The 24814-nt window shown below is 40.1% G+C and overlaps 1 protein-coding gene across 4 annotated transcripts in view; it reads left to right on the top strand.

Annotated features, from left to right (window-relative positions):
* The window catches only part of TMPRSS9 (transmembrane serine protease 9), a 394042-nt gene that overhangs the window by 139615 nt on the left and 229613 nt on the right, over positions 1–24814 (top strand). For 3 of the 4 annotated variants that reach the window (XM_068233739.1, XM_068233736.1, XM_068233737.1), the window contains one exon: positions 3630–3720. The gene's annotated coding sequence lies outside the window, so the exon portion shown is untranslated. Of the gene's footprint in view, positions 1–2297; positions 2317–3629; positions 3721–24814 lie in introns of those variants that run through there. The other variant, XM_068233738.1, reaches the window with a different exon arrangement.

Below are 24814 nucleotides of genomic sequence, written 5' to 3'. Positions count from 1 at the left end.
TCACATATACTAATGTGCCACAAACAGGAAGTTAATATCACCAACCATTCCCATCTTATTAAGGTGTATCCATATAAATGGCCCACGCCACACTGTATTCTGACTCAAGTGAACACAAATGTTATGTGACCAACTGTATGACTCACAGCAGCCATTTTTGTATCATAATGGCTGTTGGAGCTCTTTTACTTGTGTGTATTTTTAAACACAATATGCTAGTAAAATAAGCTTTTGTATTGTTCTTTGGTTCCAGATGTCCACTAACAGTAATTTATCACCACTTTAAATCTATGTGCCCCTAAAAATTCCCAAGACCTACCTTCTCCATTTTCTTAGATTACAATAGGGGTTGTGGGCTATACATTATGATGTCATGCTGTAACTAGCAATATACAGTGTATATATATTTTCTCCTATGTTGTTACTTTAATTCTACCTGGGTGTAACAGTAGGGTGTCGCAACTCAGATGTCTGATTATTTGGTGATCTGCAGAATCACCAATAATGCAGACGCTATACCTGATTATGTGTGATCTGCAGAATCACCAATAATACCAGTATAGGAGCTGAGTGTGTAGTGCTTGGTGCAACTGTAACTTAAAGCGGACCCAAACCAAACATTTTTTTAATTCAAAATATTTAGTTGCACCACTCTGACACATACAAAGATAAATAAACACTCCTTCAAACCTATGAGCATTTCAGTGCATGCTTTTCACCCTTCTCTTTGCATAACTAGGGTTATACAGGTGGCAGCCATTAGCAATTCCTCCTTTGCTGGACACCATCTACTCCACCAGTTTGCCGGATTGTTTGCCGGCAATATGAAAGGAAAGGGAGGGGTTCCTCCAATAAATGTAAAATATTTTATATTTGTCTTCATGCAGCTGAAAAAAGGCTGCTATTTATTGTTATAATTTAGAAAATAGATTTTATTTCTGAAATCTTGTATTTTTAGTTTGGGTCCACTTTAATAGTTTGACGAGACCTCACCAGAGGGGCTAGTGAGGTACTATCAGTATACTGGCTGTGTACTAGAGTACAGTAACTTATAGTTTGGCAATACCTCACCAGAGGGGCTGGTGAGGTACTATCGGTACACTGAGCGTATAAAAAGGACCAAGTTCAGCAAGCTAGAGATACTAACACTGAAGAGATAGAACCTCCCGAGGAGTGGGTGATTCAGACAGTATTGCAGCCTAGTGATCACCTGAGGGGCAGGATAACAAGACTGTACTGCAGCCTAGTGATCACCTGAGGGGCAGGTGATTGACTGCAGCCTGAGGAGCAGGAGGTACAGACAGTACTGCGACTAATGATCACCTGAGGAGCAGGCGATTCAGACCGTACTGCAGCCTAGGAGCAGGAGGTACAAACAGTACTGCAACTAGTAATCACCTGAGGAGCAGGCGATTCAGACCGTACTGCAGCCTAGGAGCAGGAGGTAACCGGTCACTAGCAAATAACTTTACCAGAGGAGCTGGAGAAGCTAACACCTCACCAGTGGCGAGGGCCCACTGGTGAGTAGAATGGTCAGGCAGGCAAGGGTTGGCAACAGAAAGGACAGAATCAGAATATAATCGTAAGGAAGAAGAGTAATCAGTAATCAGGTGGAGGTTCAGCAACTAATCAGATGGGCAGAGGTACAGAATCAGTAAGCTTAGAGCGAAGTCAGAGGATAGCCAGAATCATACACAGAATAATCAATAACAATGTAACAATATCCTAGTCTAGGTGTGAAGTCCTTGGTTTCAACACCTGGGATCTAGTCTAAGGTCTGAGCGCTAACACGAGATGTATTCACGACAGCAGACAGCGCCAGACTGAAGCCCGGAGGCTTAAGAAGCAGAGGAGACCTCACTGGCACGCCCCCTGCACTCAGCCAATCCTGGGCGCCGTGAGTCTCCTCTGAGGTCAGCTGACCAGCCGGTCAGCTGACGAGCCTCCTCCTCGCATAAAGGTCCCGTCTGTGCGCGCGCCCGCGCAAGACAGGGACCCTATCTGCAAACGAACGACCCGACCTCAGCGTCCTAGACGCCGGAGGGACGGGCAGGGGAATGGAGGCAGCTGCGGCGGCGGTGCTTTTCGCCACAGCTGCCTCTTCAGGCGTTACACTGGGTTTGTTTATACAGTATATTACAAACCTGAATAAATCAGTAGGTGTCCTTCCTTTTAATGCACCAGAGCTCTCTTTTCTGCCTTCTTAATTTACAGGTCCAGTGGAAAACAGAGGTAATTGCATGGTACAGGCACTGTTCTATCTGTAAAAGTCATCCTCTGAGTTTCAGTTGAATACTGTTATGTTCATTAGCTGGAGTAAGTGGGTTACCTGTATTTATAACAATGAGCCATATTAAATGTATATTTTTTCCTCAGCTATTTCAAGAGTAGGCTTGTTGAATGGATTTGGGAGGTTTATAAATTTGGCCCGAAAACAATATCCATTCAGGCCATGAAGCTAATTATTTGCCAAATTTTAGCTGTGTGTATAGTGCAGTAATCTGGAAACTTGACTCTCCAGCTGTGAAGGAACTACAAGTCCCATGATGCATTGCGGGAGTCTGACAGCCACAGTCATGATTCATAAAGGCGAATGCATTGTGGGACTTGTAGTTCCTTCACAGCTGGAGAGCCAAGGTTTGCAGTTCACTGGTATAGTGGGTAAGATTGACTTTTTCCTACTACTCTGGATCTTCCATGCTGTCCTGGATCATCAATCAGGGCCAAGGTAGAGCAGGGCTTCTTCTTCATCTTGCTGGTGGCAGACATCTGATTTATTACCTGTGAACCCTGACATGCTGTGGGCAAGGCATCCATTGTAAGATCTGATGTCCAGTTAGGAGTAGCGCTGTTGCAGGCTACTTTGTACTAGGTTAGGTAGTGTAGATAGAAGACAGTGCTAGGGGAGATGAATATTCACAATTTTCACTGCTGGTTGTTTTTCTACCAAAAAGCATTGTGGCATTGTGACTACCAACACACATACAGAATTAATGTGTGTCTGTGAGCTACCCTTTATTACACCAAACATATCAGTTTAGGTTTTTTTACATGTAAAATTCTTGTTGTGCAGGCATGTATGCTAAGGGAGTGTTAAGGTTTATACTCACTGGTAGATGGATCAGGGAATGCTCAGTGACGCGACCCAATGAACAAGCGTTCCCCAATCCATCTACTTACCCATTGAAGCTTGCCACGGCACAGGATGGGCGCAAATGATTGTGGCACTTTGCACGGGACTCGTTGCAGATCTTATGTAATTTCCTTAATAACGCACATGTACCCACGTCGCGATATTGCGGAAACAATCACTTGTCTTGCAAAAAAAATCGGTCGCTGGAAAAATCCCTTTAGCAATTGCAAATGTAGCTTTGCAGTAGTCATGTCAATAAAGTTGCTTGTTAAAGGGAAAAAAAATCCTATCTAAATATTAAATACTCTAATTTTGTGTGTGCATGATTGCACCCTCTATTTTAAGTTTTAAAGTTTTACTGTATATGGCAAATTTGTAGGGACTAGACACTGGTAGAGTTGGTGGTGGTGATGGTGTTTTAACAAGAAAAGTTATTACAAAATACTTGTACACTTGTATTTTGGTGTATTTCAAATGTTCTTTCCATTGTATTTAGGTATATACAATCTTTATAAATGCTTGCAGCATCTAAAATCAAGCTGAAAAACTAACTCACATCCTGCAAAAATACATCACATCAGGGGAAGGTAAGACAACTCATTTTCCCTCTTCCTTCTTTCATTAAAAGCTCAATTCTGAGATAAGTCTCTACAAAGATTCGCTTTTTTTAAGTAAATGCTATGTTTGGGATCTCCTGGTAATAGAATTGGCAGTGGCTGAACCACAAATTTGCACAGGGATAATCTGATTTTGGAGCTACTGATTAATTACCCAACTGCCTGCTTTTCAGCTAATTGATCAGAAGCTCTCAATTCTAGTTAGCCCTATGTAAAAGCCACCTCCTGTAGAACTACAAATATGACTTAGGCTAATTTCACACCAGGACGTTGCGTTAGAGGGGGCGTTAAGGTTGCATAACGTCCCCCTAACTCAACGCCTGGTGGTGCTGGATCTGGACGTCAGAGTGAGCCGCGTTGTGCAGCTCACTCTGGCGTCAGTGATGCCGTGATGCGCACTCTTGTGCGCATGCGGCATCACGTGGTCCCGCCGGCCAATCGCCGCACAGAGCGGCTGCTCCAGGAAGTAAACACTGCACGTCATAACGTGCAGTGCATATTAATTAGCCATGTGCCTGGCCACTCTCCGCTCCTCCCCAACATTACTGAGCATGTGCAAGCAGTCTAACGCGGCTCAGCCGCGTCCAAAGTACTGCATGCAGTACGTTGCCTTGTGACGCAGCGTTACAATGTAACGCAACGTCCGCACTGTGAACAGCCCCATTGATTTTTCATTACTGTGCGGTGGGCTGCGTTACAGGCTGCTCTAACGTGCGCCTGTAACGTCCCACTGTGAAACCAGCCTTAAAGAAAAAAGCTCATATCTAGTCTCATGATTTCCATCACATATATCATGATACATGTGGTAATTTGAAAGCCACAATTCAGGTAAAAAATAAGTTAGTAGGAAGTCTTCAGCAGGCAGAAAATTTGCACACTACCCTCTGCCACGTGGATCAAGTAATTGTGGTGTTCATGTTAATAAAGGGGGTATAGGTTTTGAATGAAGTGAAGGGGAGTGAGAGTGGGTAAACACCTGTGTAACAACGAGGGAGCAATAAAAACTGATGAATATGCATTGCAGGGATACTGGATGTTTTAGGAGTGTTCTTTTACTTAAAGCATATGAAGTTGAAATAGAAAAATTGGTACAACACTGTACTGCACATATCCCAATTGATCCAGGAAAAGGCAAAAAACCCTTGCAAATGCAAAATGAAAAAAAATCCTTTCCAACTCAGTCAGATAAAACCCCTGTATCAACACCACTAGAAATGACCTAGTAATTTTAGCCATGGATGTCCTTTGATGCAAGGATAGCAACCAAGCCCTCTTTAAATGCAGATAAAGACTTTGCCATAACTATTTCCTGAAATAATCTATTGCACATTTTAACCTGTTTTTACTGTAAAGAACCGCTTTTTAAAAAGATGGCAGAAATGTTTTTCTACATATGCAAATCTTGTCCTCTTGTACTTTTTACAAGCCTAGGGACAAAAAACCTCATGCACCAAGCCTTTGTATTTCCCTTTGATGCATTTATACATGCCAATTAAGTTACCTATTAGTCTTCTTTTTACCAAGCTAAATAAGCCTAGTTTGTCCAACCTTTCTTAGTGAAAATCGATACCTTCCATTGCCCTGATAAATGTAATTGCGCATCTTTGTACATGTTCTAGAGAGTGTTGATGTTCTTTTTATAGTGTGGTGTCTAAAACTGTATCCAATACTCCAGATGTGGCCTCACAGGTGATTTATACTGATTTCTATAATATATATATATACTCACTTTTGTTGCCAGTGGTTTGGACGTTTAATAGGTGTGTGTTGAGCTATTTTGATGAGATAGCAAATTTACACTGTTACACAGGCTGTAATATTGGCTACTTTACATTGTATCAAACTATCTTCAGTGTTGTCCCCCCCAAAAAGATCTAATAAAATATTTACAAAAATGTGAGAAGTGTAATTACTTGTGTGAGATACTGAACTTCGATTTTGCAAAGGCCTTCAATGCTATTCCTCACAAAAGTCTGGTGCAGAAGTTGAGGATGCAAAGAACTGGCTAATGGACAGAAAACAAAGAGCTGTTGTCAATTAATCATATTCAAAATGAGTGACTGTTAAGGCCCATACACACGTCGGATTTGCGCGAACGACGGGTCGTTTGAACGTTCCGTCGTTCGCACGTTTCCGCATGAAATCCGGCGTGTGTACAGACTATCGTTCGGGAGATAAGACTGGTTACCAACGATCCGCCGGGCGGATCGCTGGTAACCAGTCTTATCTCCCGAACGATAGTCTGTACACACGCCGGATTTCATGCGGAAACGTGCGAACGACGGAACGTTCAAACGACCCGTCGTTCGCGCAAATCCGACGTGTGTATGGGCCTTTAGTAGTGGGATCATACAGAGGATGGTACAGGGTCCAGTGCTCTTCAGTTTATTTATTCCATCCTCTGGTCCATATGCAATTAACGTTTTCTCCTGAGTTTCCTCCTAGGAGATAATTTTTCAAGTTCTTTTTAAAGTAACCTTTCAGCATTATGCAATTGAAAAAGTACAGAAAAGAAGGTAAAAAAAGTACCAGCAAAATTATTTTGAGCATTTTCTTGTGTCCTGGTGGTTTAGAAGACAGTTTATAGACAAATTTGAAAATATCACCTAGGAGAAAACTCAGGAGAAAAAGTGGACTGCATATGGCCCTCTGTGTCTAGTACACTACCATTTATTTATGAATGACCTAGTAGATCAGGGGCATCCAAACTTTTTAGACCGAAGGCCATATCACCCTTATTGAGATTCCTAGGGGGGCCAAATTGGGGGTCGCATTTTGTCGTGAATCATCGGCACTAGCATTATTTATCTGCATCGTGCGATACAGTGTTTCCTGGCACATTTCATTGCAATGTGTGGGAAAGCTTTATCTACTGTGAATGGTAACATGAAAGTCAATGGTGATGCTATCTTGTGTGCCACACACAAAATGTGGGATGCATCATAAGGGACAGCACCGCACATACATACATACATACATATACAGTGCTGCCCATAATTATTCATACCCCTGGCAAATTTTGGCTTAAAGTTAGTTTTATTCAACCAGCAAGTATTTTTGGGGGGGAATTTACATAGGTGTCTTCCAAAAGATAATAAGATGATGTACAAGAAGCATTATTGTGGAAAAAAACTTCTCAGCTTTTATTTACATTTGAGCAATAAGTGTCCAGTCCAAAATTATTCATACGTAAAAGAGGCAGCACACCAATGGCTGTAAAACGTTACTTGTATTGCGAACAGTGACACTACATGTTACGGACACACAGGTCCTTCATCAGGTGTATAACAGTGGCTAAACACATATACACTATGTATATATATAAATCTATGTGAACACATAATTTGTGAATTCATAAGTCCATACACGGTCAAAGGCACTCCTCTGGGATACCTATTACATAATACAATGACTGACCGTGATTATGGGCACTTCTAGGCAGCCCAGAGGAGTGCCTTTGACCGTGTATGGACTTATGAATTCACAAATTATGTGTTCACATAGATTTATATATATACATAGTGTATATGTGTTTAGCCACTGTTATACACCTGATGAAGGACCTGCGTGTCCGTAACATGTAGTGTCACTGTTCGCAGTGTAACTATGTAACTATGTGTATGGACTTATGAATTCACAAATTATGTGTTCACATAGATTTGTATGCATGTTTGCTATTTAAGGGTTAATGGTGTGTTGGGCGGGGCATGTTGTCCAGCCTTGGTGGGGCACTTTTTGGAGCTCATAAATTCAGTGTATATGTGTTTAGCCACTGTTATACACCTGATGAAGGACCTGCATGTCCGTTACATGTAGTGTCACTGTTCCGCAATACAAGCAATGTTTTGCAGCCATTGCTGTGCCCCCCCTTTTTACTTTTGGTTGAACCAGGACCGTTTGAGCAATCCGGTCGAGGCAAGACACCGGCACAATCCCAGGCAAGCACACCTGGGTGCTGTCTCCTTGGAACACTTTCCAGTGAAGCTACAAAATTATTCATACCCTTCTCAGTAATCAATAGAAAAGCCTTTATTGGCTACAATACAGCAATCAAATGCTTCCTATGATTGCAGACCAGCTTTTTGCATGTCTCCAAAGGTATTTTTGCCCATTTATCTTTCCCAATGAGCTCCAAATCTTTCAGGAGGGAGGGTCTTCTTGCCATCACCCTGATCTTTAGCTCCCTCCACATATTCTCAATTGGATTCAAGTCAGGACACTGGCTGGGCCATTCCAAAACGTTAATGTTGTTTTTGGTCTGTGTTTTTCTGTGTGTTGTCAACTGGTGCCCAAGGCCAAGTTTCTCTGCAGACTGCCTGATGTTGTAATTGAGAATTCACATGTATTGCTCTTTTTTTCATGGTGCCGTTCACTGTGATTAGGCTCCCTGGTCCTTTGGCTGAAAAACACCCCCAAAGCATTAGACTCCCATCACCATGTTTGACCGTGGGGATGGTGTTCTTTGGGTTGAGGGCTTCTCCTTTTTTATGTCAAATGAAGGAAACATCATTGTGACCAAGCAATTCAATTTTTGTATCATCTGACTATAACACAGAATACCAGAAGTCTTCTTCTTTGTCCAGATGATCATTTGCAAAGGCCAAGTGAGCTTTTGTGTGCCTTATATGGTTAACTGACGTCCTCCTTGGTCTGCATACATGGAACCCAGCAGTGTGAAGTCTCCGTTGGATTGTCTGCCTTGAGACATTGCCACCAGCAGAGCCCAGATTTACCAGAATGGCCTTGGTGGTGATCCTTGGATTCTTTTTCACCTCTCTTACTATCCTCATGGCCAGCACAAGTGTCACTTTTGTCTCCCGACCACGTCCTCTGAGATTTTTCACAGTGTGGAACATCTTGTAATGTTTAATAATACTTTGCACTGTAGCCACTGGAACTTGAAAACATTTATACATGGCTTTGTAGCTCTTTACTGTCTTGTGAGCAGCCACAATGCACAGCCGCAAGTCCTCACTGAGCTTCTTTGTCTTACCCATGACTGTCCACAAACCAACTGCAGGGAGATGCTGTTTTTCAACTGTTGAGTTGATTAAAACAACTGTTCACAATTAATCAGGGTAATTGGGATGCGTTAGAACAGCTTGGAGTATTTGGAATGGTATAGAATGTTACATTTTCCCACAGACTGTGACAGTTTGTAAAGGGTATGAATAATTTTGGACTGGACACTTTTTGCTCAAATGTAAATAAAAGCTGATAAATGATTTTATTTTATTTTTTACAATAATGCCTCTTGCACATCGTCTTATTATCTTTTGGGAGACACCTGTGTCATGTCCCATCAAAAATTACTTGCTGGTTGAATAAAAGTAACTTTAAGTCAAAGTTTGCCAGGGGTATGAATAATTATGTGCAGCACTGTACACATACACACATACATACTATACATGCACACACATACATGGACAGACACACACACATGCATATACACACACAAACATATATATATATATATATATATATATATATATATATATATATATATATATATATATATATATATACATACACATATAAATACATACATAGATGCGCACACACACACGCACATATACCGTAGCAAGAAAAAGTATGTGAACACTTTGGAATTATATGGATTTCTGCACAGTTTGGTCATAAAATGTAATCTGATCTTCATCTAAGTCACAACAATAGACAATCACAATCTGTTTAAACTAATACCACACAAAAATTAAATGTTTTCATGTTTTTATTTAACACACCATTTAAACATTCACAGTGCAGGTGGAAAAAGTATGTGATCCCCTAGACTAATGACCTCTCCTAGAGATAATTGGAGTGAGGTGTCAGCCAGTTAGAGTCCAATCAATGAGATGAGATTGGAGGTGTTGGTTACAGCTGCCCTGCCCTATAAAACACACACACCAGTTTTAGGTATGCTTTTCCCAAGAAGCATTGCCTGATGTGAATGATGCCTCGCACAAAAGCGCTCTCAGAAGACCTACGGTTAAGAATTGTTGACTTGCATAAAGCTGGAACGGGTTATAAAAGTATCTCCAAAAATCTTGCAATTCTTCAGTCCACGGTAAGATAAATTGTCTATAAATGGAGAAAGTTCAGCACTGCTGCTACACTCCCTAGGAGGGCCCATCCTGTAAAGATGACTGCAAGAGCACAGCGCAGAATGCTCAATGAGGTGAAGAAGAATCCTAGAGTGTCAGCTAAAGACTTACAAAAGTCTCTGGCATATGCCGACATCCATGTTAGTGAATAGATATGATACGTAAAACACTAAACAAGAATGGAGTTTATGGGAGGATACCACAGAGGAAGCCACTGCTGTCCAAAAAAATTGCTGCACGTTTAAAGTTTGCAAAAGAGCACCTGGATGTTCCACAGCAGTACTGGCAAAATATTCTGTGGACAGATGAAACCAAAGTTTAGTTGTTTGGAAGAAACACACAACACTATGTGTGGAGAAAAAGAGGCACAGCACAACAACATCAAAACCTCATCCCAACTCCGTAAAGTATGGTGGTGGGGACATAATGGTTTGGGGCTGCTTTGCTGTGTCAGGGCCTGGACGGATTGCTATAGTCAAAGGAAGAATTAATTTCAAGACATTTTGCATGAGAACTTAAGGCCATCTGTCTACCAGCTGTAGCTCAGCAGAAGATGGGTGTTGCAACAGGACAATGATCAAAAGCATAAAAGTAACTCAACAACAGGATGGCTTAAACAGAAGAAAATACGCCTTCGGGAGTAGCCCAGTCAGAATCCTGACCTCAACCCAATTGAGATGCTGTGGCATGACCTCAAGAAAGCGATTTATGCCAGACATCCCAAGAATATTGCTGAACTTAAACACTTCTGTAAAGAGGAATGGTCAAGAATTACTCCTGACTGTTGTGCACGTCTGATCTGCAACTACAGGAAATGTTTGGTTGAAGTTATTGCTGCCAGGAGGTTCAACCAGTTATTAAATCCAAGGGTTCACATACTTATTCCACCTGCACTGTGACTGTTTACATGGTGTGTTCAATAAAAACATGGAAACCATTCCAATTCACATACTTTTTCTTGCTACTGTATATTATATATACATGCATACACATACACATATAAAAAAAGAAAATTAAAAGCTACCTTGAGAATGGGACAGATCTAGTCAATGGAGGGGGCCGCATGCTATTAAATACTTAAAAAAAAAAAAACGGCCTCTGGAAAGTCCTCATTGGACCGCAAATGGCCTGAGGGCTGGGCTTTGGACATCACTGTAGTAGATGAAGAAGAAAGTATTGTTGGTATTTTTGCATATGATACAAAGTTATGCAGAATTATCAACAAACAGGTTATGACATATAACAGAAAGATTTGGATAGGACAGCTATATGTGCAAGTAAATGGCAGATGAAATTCAATGTTCAGTTTCAAAAATATCATGCATCTTGGTCATACCAATGGTCTAGCACCATAAAGAAGAAATGGGAAACAGATTGGGACATCAACCTTGGAAAGGAACTTAAGAATACTGGTTGACAACAAGTTAAATATTGCCAAGCAGCTGCAGCTAAAGCAAATACAATTTTAGGATGCGTAAAAAGGGAAATAAAATCTTGGTACGCTAGCATAATATTGCCCCAGTTTAAAGAGACACTGAAGCGAAAAAAAATATATGATATAGTGAATTGGTTGTGTACTATGAATAATTACTAGAAGATTAGCAGCAAAGAAAATATTCTCATACTTTTATTTTCAGGTATATAGTGTTTTTCCTAACATTGCATCATTCTATTATATGTGCAGATTACACAACACTCAGCATTCAAAATGAGTCTTTCAGAGCAGTCTGTGAAGTAATGAACTCTCCTCTGGCAGAGGAAAAGTAAACAGTTCAATTACAGTTGAGATAATAAAAGTCAGATAACAGCCCTCTCCACGACTAACTTAGTCGGAGAGCCTAATAGCTTTTTTGCATAGAGATAACAACTGGAGTTTCTCAACTCTTCCTGTACTGAAAACAATTAGCCTGATGTATCTGATCTTAATGTTTTATTTCTTAGCTGTACTACACATACAAATCATAATATCATAATTTTTTTTCGCTTCAGTGTCTCTTTAACTTTCTTCTCATTTTACATCTGGAATATGGAATATAGTTCTGGGCACTGTAGTACAGGAATGACATTGCAGTTTTAAAGCATATGCAGACACGAGCCATGGAATTGATCAGAAGGAAGGAAGGACTCACGTACCAGGAAATGTACCAGGAAAGGCTAAATAAACCAGGCTTCTTTAGTCTGGAGAAAAGGGGAGATCTAATTAACATGTATAACTACATCAAACAGTATTAGAAAAGTTTGCCAGGTGAGCTTTTTGTTCCTAGGCTTATGCAAAATACTAGGGGACATAATCTAGGTATGGAGTAAAAAGTTTTTGCCATTTATTTAGAAAGAGCTGTTTACTGTAAGTGGTTAAAGTGTATCTTACCACAGTATGTAGTACTAGTTATGGCAATTTGTTATCTTAGTTTATAGAGGGATATGCAATCTTGCTTTGAAGGACACCCATGGCTATAATTACTAGGTCATTCCCAGTGGTGTTGATCCAGGGATTTTATCTGATTCTGGAGTTGGGAATTTTTTCCCTTTCAGGGCTAATTAGTCCAAGCCTTGTAAGGATTTTTCTCCTTCCTCTGGGTCGACTGGGATATGTGAGTGTACAGGCTAGTGTTATACCATATTTTCTAGTTAAACTTGATGACAGATATCTTTTTTTTTTTTTTTACTAAACTAACTATGCAACTCTGTATGTAATTTCTGGAATTGGTTAAATGTGGTGACATTTAACCAATCCCTGCAAAACTGAGGTTTTAAAACTGACATTTTAAAACATCCAGTTTTTTTTGCACAGACGTTTTAAAACGATCAGTTTTGCAGTCGACAGGATCGCGATACACCGGCGGGTGCCACAGGAGGCACATGTACACATGCAGCCACTTTTGCCACCTGTGGGCAGTCAGGAAGTGGTTAAATTCAAGACATTTTGATCTAATGCACAAACTTACTTTTTATGTTTTTTTTTTATTGAACATATTTTATATTTTGGAGTTTCACCCTGATTATTTTAGGCATATAATTGACCTGTGGAAGTGCTATATTTTTTTATTCTACCTATAATAGTATGTCTCCAGCCTTGAGAGGTAAGTGACATCTTACCCTTGTAAATGTTTTTTTTTTAATCTGGATTTTTAAGCACCTCTTGTACAGTTTTCATGTTCATAATTAGAGATGAGACAAAGTTCAAAGAGTTAAAATGAGGTCATTTGCAAAGCAATTGAGAGTAAAATCAGGTACTGGAAGTTACATACTTCTAATCCTGATTATATGAAACTCTGAGAAACTGATAACTGCTTTAAAGCAAATGTGAAGTGAGAAAAATATCGAAAATGCAATTGCTGACTTCCTTGAAAAAATGCTACCGTACTTGCCTGGCTGTCCGATGCTTCTAATCTAACTCCTGAATTACTAGCCTCTATCTGGCCTCTAGATTGTACTGTAATGTAGAGAGAAGATGCATCTTCACTAAAATGATTGGAGAGGGCAGCTAAACCTGAAAGGTTGAACTAGGACTCAATAGTGGGGCTGAGGGAGTCATTCATAATAACATACATTACAAAGAAACGTCTCACTTATTTAATCTAGTTCTTTCACTATTTCAAAGGGGATATTCATTTTCCCCCACCTACTGATAAATACTGGTACATGCTTTTGGCATTGTCATTGAGTGGAATGTAAACCGCAATGGTCCTTAGTTATTTGATAGTAGTATGTACAGTTCACAAACGGTTGTCATGATGTCAGGTGCTTGATAGCGCATCAGTTACCACCAGAAATCAGGGCAGTGACTCTCATTTTCATTATTTTTCTTTAAGAAAGAATGCAAAGTTATATAGGGGACAAATATGAATCTTTTATAAGTCAATAAGCACATCTATAAAAATGTAGCAATCAATATTCAAAAATGCAACACTCTCTTGTCTCATTCCCTGTAACAATGCTGCTTTTGTGGTGTTAGTGCCAATTTTAAAATGTCTATTTTCTATTATCATGGAATATGCAAAGCCTTGTAGTGAAACTGGACTCTGGCTGCCTGCAGTGCATGGCTGGCCGCCTTGCTCCTGTGCCAGAATGTGTTACTGTCATCTTGTTGCTTTAATTAATTGCCCTGGATTGTTGATACTTATCCAGCTGATACCTATTCCATCATCAACTCACCGAGAACACCCAGCTAAGTTAGCAGCATTTATTTAACAAGATGTCCCAGTTTTCAGTGCCAAGCCAAGATTTGGCATGCATAGTCTAAATTCCAGGACCTTGTTATTGTTCCCTGCCTTGAGATTGCTTTACTGGCACTGGCCCCATTATACACATTTTTATCGTTTTTCTGGCTGCCTTCTCATAGAACAAAAACAAAAAAGAACACTTGAAAATTTAGTTCAATGAGTCTAAGAATAATCCAGTGATTGACTGCTATGCGCCATTGCACATTACACACCAGAGACTTGATTTCAAATGCCCTATCAAATAACCCCTATAGAGACTAACAGTCTCAATTTCTCCAGATGCCCTTGGAGTTCAGCTCAATATCTGATGCTAAATAAACTGCAACCACATTTACCACTTGCAATTTTTTTTTACTAGTGTGTATAAATGTGATGACCAGACTCTTCTACTCTTTATATAACTATATAAAATCTCCAGGTATGTCCAGGAAGATAATAACTGTCCAAGATGTGTACACAAGCATGTGTCTATAAGGAATACACCTGACACACCTTCACATGTATTGTTTATGTTGCATATGTACATTTAGCGGTGAGTAAATAAATATTTTCATGAATTTAAAAAAAAATCAGATTTCCCTTAAAGTAGAATCGCCTGGCAGTGTGTGTATAATGAGTGTATCTAGTATTTAAGCACTCATCTTACATAGGGCCCGTTCCATTCCACTATTTCTCCTACGTTTTCTCCTACTAGATCATTTTTCATCTTCTGTTTAAAATAACTTTTGCTTTCTGCAGTTGAAAAAGTACCAAATCGTAGGTGAAAATGGACTGTTATTTCTTTGCTTGCTTGCTGCTGGCTTAACATGCATTGTAATTATAATGTGAAAATATTACCTAGGAGAAAACTTAAAAGAAAAAGTGAATTGGATCCAGTCCACAGTGTGTTGCAGCACTCCAATGTCCCCTTCCGTCATGTGCCCCATTCTTCCAGTGTCCCTTGTAGTAGGTTCCAGTTTTCTAGTGTGCCCACAGTGTATTCTAGTGTCCTCTGTCTGTAGTACATTCTAGCTTTACTATGTCCCCCTGTCCTACAGTGTATTCTAAGTTCCGGGTTTACTCTTCGGCATATTCAAGCTTTTTACGGTCCCATGCAATGTATTCTAGCTTTTCAGTGTACATTGTAATGTATGCAAGTGTCTTCTACAGTATTTTCAAGCTTTTACAGAGTCCCCTGTAATGTATTCCCTCTTCCCAATGACCCTGATTGTATATTCCAGTTCTTCAGTGACCCCATAGTTTATTGCAGCTTTCCAGTGTGCCACTGTATTGGAATCCAGCCTCCCAATATTCCCTGCAGTAGATTCCAGTTTACCGGTATTGTAGTCTTGCAGCTTTGAAGGGAAGCTTAAGTAAATTGTGACATGATGAGAGACATGTGGTACAGTGCCAAGCACACAAATAAATATGCTATGTTATTTTTCTTCATTCTCTGCCTGAAAGAGTTACCCTCTTAGCTCAATCTGGACATACCGTTACATCCAGATTGAGCCTAAGTAACTCAAACAGGAGGGACCGGTTCCTCTAGTAAATCAGTGATTGTGCGTGCGTGCGTCTGCCGCTCTTTCACAGGGGGACTTAAGCTGGCCACTAACGGTCCAATTTCTAGCGAAAAATCGGTAGAGCGATCAGAAATTCTGATCGGACGAAAAATCGTTCACTACACCATCAACTAACCAATCATTGCTTCCTATCTATCACGACCACCAAGAAAATCCAAATTTTCGTTCGACGAAAATTCATTCGGGCGACATTTTTTTCACACGTTCATAATCGATTTTGTGCACCAATGGAGATTATTTACAACCAATCCGATCAGAATTTCTGCTCGCTCGAACAATTTTTCGCTAGAAATTGGACTATTAGTAGCCAGCTTTACACGTCAGGGATTGGTGAAGGGGGACATTTGTTCCCTGAGCCAATCAAAGTGCCTGGGAATGAATGAACATGACTCCAATCAAGAGCCATGTTCATTCAGAAAAATAAAACAACAGTGTAAAAAACAATCAAACACTTCCTTGGTAGCCCAGGATAGCGTATAACACCATACCTTGGCTAAAAATTTAAATAAAAAGCCATTAAAAATACTATAGTTATTAACCCCTTCTAAAAAAAAAAAAAAAAGAGACAGTTAAAAATACATAAATACTGTAGGGGTTCAGCTTTTTTTACCATGTATGTCGAGAGGGTATATTACTGTTATTATAGTAAATATGGGCTTGTACAGTAATTGTTGATAGAGCACAAAAAAACTGAAAAAATACACCTTTTGCAAATAATATATTGTCACCATACCTTGTACTAGGAATATAATTTAAATGTTGTGCTAGCCAGGACAAATGGGAAAATACAATGTGTGGGGTTTATTTATTGTTTATTTTAAAACTATAGGGGATGGAATTTGAGTGTATTTTTTCATTGTTCTACCTTGTTTTCCATATAAAATGCATAGAAAATAAAGTGGTTACTGAAAACAAGTATCGCCCACAAAAGCTTAATTTGTGATGAAAAAAGCAAGATACAGGTCATTTATGTGTGATAAGCAGTGATAAAGTCATGGCCAAATGAATGGGAGGAGTGCTGAAAGGTGAAAATGGTCTCATGGTGGTAAGGGTAAAATAGCCTGTGGTCGAAGTGCTTAATATTCAGCTATGCAACTGTTCTCCAGTCAGGACCAGGTCGGATAAAATCGTCCCTCACTGATAAGGAATTACAGCCATAAAATACTTTTCTGACAGAAAACTGGGATTCTGAGAGCAGGGGATAGATAAAACAGATCAATAGTTCATATATTTAATCACACTGAGATACAAGAGAGACTGTTTCATTCAGCCGAGGTAAAATAATTAATTAACCTTTTTTAAGCCTTTGAACATAATATAAAACTGTGGGATATCTAAGCATACATTTTTAGGAGTAGGATGATAGATAAAATGTGTTCATCTCATGAGTTTATTTTCTCTTAAGTTTTCCTTCCTTTCCTGCTGTGTATGGCAATATGGGGATGACACAGGGTTTCTTGCCTGGAGTACCAAGTAGGTCAGAAACAGCCCTAAAGAACAATTTTCCGTTCACTTCTATCAGAAATTGATCGCAAATTGATTGAAAATCAGATCGGACATGTTAGAAGTAATCGGTCTGACAGTAAATCTGCCAGAAATTCTCATAGTGTGTTTCATAAAATTTCATAAGATGGTTTCTCATGTTTGCATGAGAAAAAGACATTCCTAGTTGCAAGTGATTGGAGCTCCATTCCAGCCACAAATGTTCTTCTAGCCTTGTGTCGACATTCAGTGACATAGTTTGTTTTGCATCTATATAGAAACTCTTTGGATTATATAAAATATATAACCAACTTTGAAATACCTGGGCAGAAGCCTAATTGTTGGCTATGTTCTGTATTGCAGATTTTTATTGTTGCAACCTTACACTTTTGAATGCCTGGGCAGGATCCTGCTGTTTGGCCACTTTCTTTATTACAGAATTTCATTGCTTCAGCCTTCTTGCAGTCTGTAGAGCAGAATGATGCAGTCCAACCAGCTGCAACTTCACCTACAGAGCCTGCTAACTCTCTTAACACTGCTCTTTCAGGTCATGAGATCAGATTTTTAAGACGAGTTTTAGCTGCTCCATTTAACAGATAATTGTAACATTTGAGCGCTTTGATTACTAAGCTATTAGATTATATATTTACACCTGTCTGTCGGTTGGCTTGAAAGTACAACTTGCCAAATTTAGAAAAAAAAAGTTTCAAATAAGGTTAAAGATTGAATACAGCTGAGTCCAGATTAGCATTAATCATTAGTTAAGGTCTTGCAGAGAAATACATAGCTAGTTAGTACAGTACTTCCTTTCTTCTTCTTCTTCTTCTTTCTTCCTTTCTAATTATCTCCCACTCTCAAACGCCAATAAAATAGCGTGAGAGAAAGAGATTTCGGGTGCGCGGCCATGAGCACACGCGCAAACGTGTATAGAAGAGTTATGTGATGAATGTGCCCGCAGTGCTGCCTGAATTGTCACTGTGCGCGCTCTGTGTTAGCAGGGAGCCGGGCATCAGTATCTGCATACAGCAATGCGCGCTCTTGGAATAAGAGCAGCGGAGCCGCGCATCATTGGGAACATGACTCGGAGGGCGGAGAAAGGGGAGGAGATGGCCGCACATGATGGAGGAGTGACAGAGCAGGGGAAATAAGCTCTGCCTCCTCTCTTCTGTGAAAATATTCGACCGAACTGGTCAAATTATAAAAACTGTGATTTTGGGGGCCAGGCTGCAGAAAGAGCAACAAAATGGGGACAGAGCATCAGAGGAGGACAATGAGGTAAATGGTCCCATATAGAAAAATAATTTTAAAAAAACGGTTCCCATTGACTTTAACTAAGGCCTCTTTTCCACGGACAGTTTATAGGCAGTGAAATGTCTCTCAAACTCTCACAACTGCTTGCTGCTGCCTAGTAACTGCTCACTGTTGCCTGGTAACTGCTCACTGCTGCCTGGTAACTGCTTGCTAAGCACACGGTTCACCTGTCTGTGGAAAAGAGGCCTAAAGGTGGCAACTAATGATCCAATCATTTTCATCCAATCTTACCATTTCTATGTAATATAAGGGACTGCCTATAGTATTCGTTCATTATATTCACTCATTTTACTCTTCTACTACATAGATTTGGTAAGATTGGATGAAAAAGATTGGATCCTTAGTGGCCACCATAAGGTCCTGTTTACACTTAATCAGTTAGTGTGTGTTTGTTTTTCTTCTCCATAGCAGTGCATTGTGAAAAAGATTTCAGTTAAAACGTGTTAAAGGGGCACTATGGAGAAAAATTGTAAAATTTAAAATATGTGCAAACATTGGAACTTCTTATTTGTCTATGTTTGCACATATTTTAAATTTTACAATTTTTCGCCATAGTACCCCTTTAAGTGTGAACTGTGCCATAGGAAAACATGGGCATTACTTTGAAAATCAGTTGTCCCTTCAGTTATAACTGAGAGCAACTGATTAAGTGTAAACGGGGCCTCAGGCCTCTTTTAAATGGGCAGTTAAAATGCCTCTCAAAACTGTTGCTGCTGCCTGGTAACTGCTCACTTCTGCCTGATAACTGCTTACTGCTGCCTGGTAACTGCTTGCTGAGCACACAGTGCAACTGCCCATGGAAAAGAAGCCTTAGTCCAGTGCTCTGTTGCTCTGGGCTCCGCATAGCACTACATTCCTTTTGAATAAGGCCCCTTTTCCACGAGCAGTTGATAGGCAGTGAAATTACTGTCGAACTGCTTGCTGCTGCCTGGTAACTGCTTGCTGCTGCCTGGTAACTGGTTACTGAGCGTGCAGTTCAGTACTCTGTGGAAAAGGGCCCTTAAGCCCTTTTCCACAGACGACTATCAAACCAAGGGCTTGATTCACAAAAGCTAACTCAGTTATCACGCCTAAAAACTCAGTTATCACGCCTAAAAGCTTTGCATGTGCAAACTAGGGTGCTAAGTAGTTTGCACCCAAGTTTTCATCCTAGTTTTCATGTGCAAACTAGAGTGCAAACTACTTAGCACTCTAGTTTGCACGTGCAAAGCTTTTAGACGTGATAACTCAGTTAGCACACTTTTGTGAATCAAGCCCCAAGTATTCTAAAATGACAATGTACAAATAATGTCTAAGTAGCTGTGTAAACATTTTCCTACTTTTCATGTTAAATATCAGAGGCAAAAGCTGTAATTTATTAGTTGCGTTTGGAATGTCTCTTTTGCAAAGGTATGAATCTCTGCATTCTGACATGCTAAGAAAAGTGTAATATTGAAGCAGAGTTATATGAGTTATGGTTTCACATACTATTATAAATGTTTATGTTGCACACAAGATACATTTCCTCTGCTCTGTGCTGACAGCTCTCTGAGAGCTTTCCCTCACACAGGGTTAACAGATGTATTGTGAGGGAATGCCCCCAGGTATTCTGCCGCCTGAATTACTCGCTTCAGGTTGCCTCGTGGAAGGTCCACCTTTGAGTGTATGGTTCATAATAGCTGAAATGCCAGCTATTAAGTCTGGATTTCTTGCCATGATTTTAAAGAGACTCTGTAACAAATTGTTTATCTTTATTTCTTCTATGCTATAAGTTCCTATGCCTTTTCTAATGTGGTCTGGCTTACTGCAGCTTTTCCTAATTGCACAGTAGCTGTGTTATCTCTGTTATATGATCTAATCTTCTCTCTATAGTCGGCACAGTCAGGCTGAGGCAGTCAGACTGGAATGTGCAGGGCTGCTTGTGATTAGCTAGAAGCTGTACACACCCCCTGCAGGCTCTGTGTGACTAACACACTCTGCTTAGCTGAGCCTATTAGAAGCTGGTTAGTTTGTTTGTAAACACTGCCTAAAACTGGCAATTACAAGCCAGGTTTGCAGCAGAGAATGGCAGAAACAGCACAGAGGGGACCAGGAGCACATAATGAATAGAATGGTATGCTTTTTATTGTAAGAATTTCAGAGTACAGATTCTCTTTAAGACAGCAAAGTTGTGTTATGGTTAGTGGATGGGCTTGGCATCAGATTAGAAAGGTTGATGTTAAGCTAAGTAAAGAGAGGTTAGCTTATAAAAGATGTTTACCTTAGGAAAGTGCCTAATGTTAAAGTGGGGAGGTTACGATTAGTCATATGGAAGGGGTTAACATATGTGGGGAAAGTTAAGGTTAGGCATCAGGACGGCTTACCAATGCAGTTCAAGATTAGGGCTAAGAATCGAGGAATCAAGAGAATGGGTTGTGTTACAGGTCTCAGTGCCAAGTAGAAGATGGGGTCTCTTTCTACTTACTTTCAGCTTCTATATCTGCACAGCTCCAGGAAGGAGCCATAATTTTTTTCTACCTCCCATAGAGCTAAACACATTTAGCTTGTTAGAAAGTTTCCTTTGCTATTGCAAATGACCAAGCGTGACAAGCCATTCATACCATAATATACACATATCACCTGTGCTTTGTCATAACACACTAGCCCACTGAGCTATAACACACTAGCCCACTGAGCTAAAGCTCAGTATAATGAATCATGTCAGTCTTCAGTAAGGTGCAGTAACCACCTATCATTCATGTGCTGGGTATTGCAGTCTTACAGACTTAAGGCTTAGTTTCTGCTTAACATACAGTATGTTTCCACTGACTTTTTTGTGTAGTTGATGCTGTCTGAGTTACATTTTATGCTCTTTTTGTGTTTATTGTGTTAATGGAAGTTGGTAACTTATTGCACATGATATCAGCTCATATACTTTGTCTCACCTTAGCTTGTCAACTAAAAGAGTTAAAGTGGACCTGAACTCAGAACGTCCTCTCTGCTCTAAAAGATACACAACAGCATAATAACCTTTAAACAAAAAAACATGTATTTGTTACAGCTGTTACAAATCTTAAAGGATACCCGAGGTGAAAATAAACTAATGAAATAAACCATTTTATCTATCCTCCTTTTCTTAAAAATGACTTTTTAAGATATGCCACAGTTTTATTTTATATTTAAATCTACTTTTGAGAGTTTTTACTCATTCATTAAAGTATACCAGAGCTAAAATCTATGAAATACTGACCCTTTTTATCTCTTTTTCCTGCTCTCAGGAGCCATTTTCTGCTAGGAAAGTGTTTTATAGTTGTAATTTCTTATCAGTGAGGGTCACACTGTAGTCTGACCCAGTCCCAACTCAGACAGGAACTGCCACTTACATACCTGATGTTTAACTCTTTCAGGCAGAGAAAGAAAAAAAAGAACACAGCATAGTTATTTGTGTACTAGGCACTGTACATACACATGTCTATCTCATCATGTCACGTCACCTCGGGTATCCTTTAAAATAAATCTGCACTGTTTCTACTTCCTGATTCATGGAAGCAGACATATTGTTATTAGCCTGTGCTTTCAAATTAGCTTATCTGCCATATCTGCCATGGCAGTCATGTGACACAGGGGAGAGATCAAATTACAACTTGTGATTAGACACAAATGAGGGGGAATTAAACAGGCTAAACTCTCTAAATACAGTATTCTTGCACAGGACAGAAGGCTTTGCACAGGACAAAAGGAAAACAGAGAGAAATGCACCCTGTATGTATTTAGAGAGTTTAGCCTGTCTAATTCTCCCTTATCTGTGACTAAGCAGACGTTGTAATTTGATCCCGACCCTTAGCTGTGTCAGCTGACTGCCACAGCAGAGAGGTAATTAGAAGATGTTAACAATATTTATACTTCCATGAAAGCAGGAAGTAGAAACATTGCGGAGTTATTACAAGATTTGTATCAGCTTTACCAAAGAAATTGTTTTTTTTAAAGAGAGTCTGAAGCGAGAATAAATCTTGCTTCAGACCTCATAGATAGCAGGGGCATGTGTGCTAAAACGCCGCTATCCCGCGGCTTAACGGGGGTCCCTTCACCCCCAAATCCCCTCCGTGCAGCCGGGGAGCGCTTCCGCATTGGGGCAGGGCTAACCGCCGCAGCCCTGCCTCATGCGCGTCTATCAGACGCGTACCTCCGCCTCTCCCCCGCCCCTCTCAGTCTTCCTTCACTGAGAGGGGCGGGGGAGAGGCAGCGATACGCGTCTGATAGACGCAACTAGAGGCAGGACTGCAGCCGTTAGCCCTGCCTCCAGGAAGAGATATTTCACGACCAACTTTGCGACCAAGTCTTGCGGGGGTGGGTTTGGGGGTGAAGGGACCCCCGTTTAGCCGCGGGGTATCGGCGTTTTAGCAGGGGCACACATGCCCCTGCTAACTATGATTTCTGAAGCGAGATTTATTCTCGCTTCAGATTCTCTTTAAAGGTTATTATGCTGTTGCGTATCTTTTAGACTAAAGAGGACGTTTAAAGTTCAGGTTCACTTTATCCCCTTTCACTAAAATAACCCTAGCACTTAAATTAACCCTCACGCTACAATAACCTTGATACCACCATCAACCTTTCAATAGCTTTAGTGTCAGGGTAAATGCAATGGTTAAAACTTGGTTATGTCAGCCATTTACTTATCTGGCATGGTCAGTCACTAAACAATGTCGGGCACACCTGCACGGACACTAGATTTTCGGGCAAGGGATAGTTATAAACAGTCATTTTGGGGAGCAAAAATCTAGCATCTGACTTATGACTATTATAAAGATTTATACAGTTCCAGATGCACTGCAAGTAATGCAGAAATCCATACCTGTTTGCCCAAGCTATCTTTAGTAGAGAGACTATTTCTATATGCCTTCTTTTTAGTAGAAGAGATATCAGGCACTATAAAGTCTTGAAGGCTAAAGCAACAGGTCAATGGTATAATCCTTCAGTAACATCATTTTCCTGCAACTTCTTCATAAGGAAGCATATGAAAAGGGTGCACTGCAGATGTCGATGAGAGAAACCATGACTATACTGTATTATTTTTAAAAACAAACAAGGACCCTACTATGTGTGGGTTTTAGAGAACTATTTCTCTTATAAACCTAGATGCTAAAATATTTGCCAAGATTCTAGCTATCGGGCTTAATAAATCCATTCTAAACTTGGTTCACAATAATCAAACAGGGTTTACTACAGGTCTGTCAACTAAACACAATCTTCATAGGTTACTTACTAATATTCAATTTCCCCATGATGGAAAAATCTGGCCTCAATTCACCAGAGGAGAGTTAGTAAGTGATAAAAGGTTGGTATTTTACCTCATGCAGTATTTTAACTTTTTTTTTTTGCAATTCACCACCGTGCAAGGATAGTTAGAGGAGTGTTCGGTAGCAGGTGATAATGGAGCGATAATGGAGCGATATGGATGCGAAAACCGAGCGAAAAACGGTCGATAGTTATACGATGTTAATGATTTGCATGCAATACTTTGCCGCTCTGGATGCTGGAAGTAAGGGATTGTGGGTAGGAGGAGGAGGTTATTACCAGCACGTGACTGCAGAGGGTTTCCCTCCCTGTTTTTGACCCTCTCCTTCCATTACAAATCCCACCTGCATATTAAGCATATTAAGCAATATTAAGCATTTACAATATTAAGTGAATGGGTGAAATGGAGGAGGTATTTGGATATATATTCGCACTCCCTCCCGATGAAAAATGTATCCAAGTTCCTCCTTCGTTTCACCCATCCACTTAATATTGTTATTGCTTAAAATGCTTAATATTGTAAATGGGCTGCTCTCTGGTGCCTGAAATATGTACAGTATAAGCTGTTACTGTGCTGTTAGTAAACCAGCTGCAGATTGAGCTGCAGCAGCTGTGCGAAAAACCACAGATACAATAAGGAATGGTCACACACCCTTTTTTCCCTGGTGAATTGGGATTTTGAGAAAAAATAACGAATAAATACAGACTATCGCACAAATTTCGCACGAATTTTGACCTGTCGGTATTTCCGCCTATATTTCTGGATAATTGCTATTTTGAGTTATTACATGAGGTAAATTACCGACCATTTGATAAATAGTTCAATAACCTCTGGTGAAATGACGCCATTGTCTCCAGACTCGCATAACACTTTTGAGTTAGTATAATAGGAAAATATGTGAGCAGTGCTTAGAAAATTTGTCTTCAGTGCTATGTTTAGAAAATGAACAAAATTACCCAACCTTCTGTCAAATCGAAGGTAAGCAACAGCATATCTTCGAACTTGAATCCTCTTAGAGGTACAAGACAAGGTTGCTTTAATGATGGAGTTCCTAGCATTCCAGATATGCAATGATATTGACATTACAGGCCTTCACCTTAGAATGGTAAAGGAACGCATTCTGATTTA

Source organism: Hyperolius riggenbachi, chromosome 1 (assembly GCF_040937935.1).
Source record: "Hyperolius riggenbachi isolate aHypRig1 chromosome 1, aHypRig1.pri, whole genome shotgun sequence".
NCBI classification, from domain to species: domain Eukaryota; kingdom Metazoa; phylum Chordata; class Amphibia; order Anura; family Hyperoliidae; genus Hyperolius; species Hyperolius riggenbachi.
The sequence above is the reverse complement of the archived record's forward strand: the minus strand, read 5'-3'. Positions and strand labels throughout refer to the sequence as shown.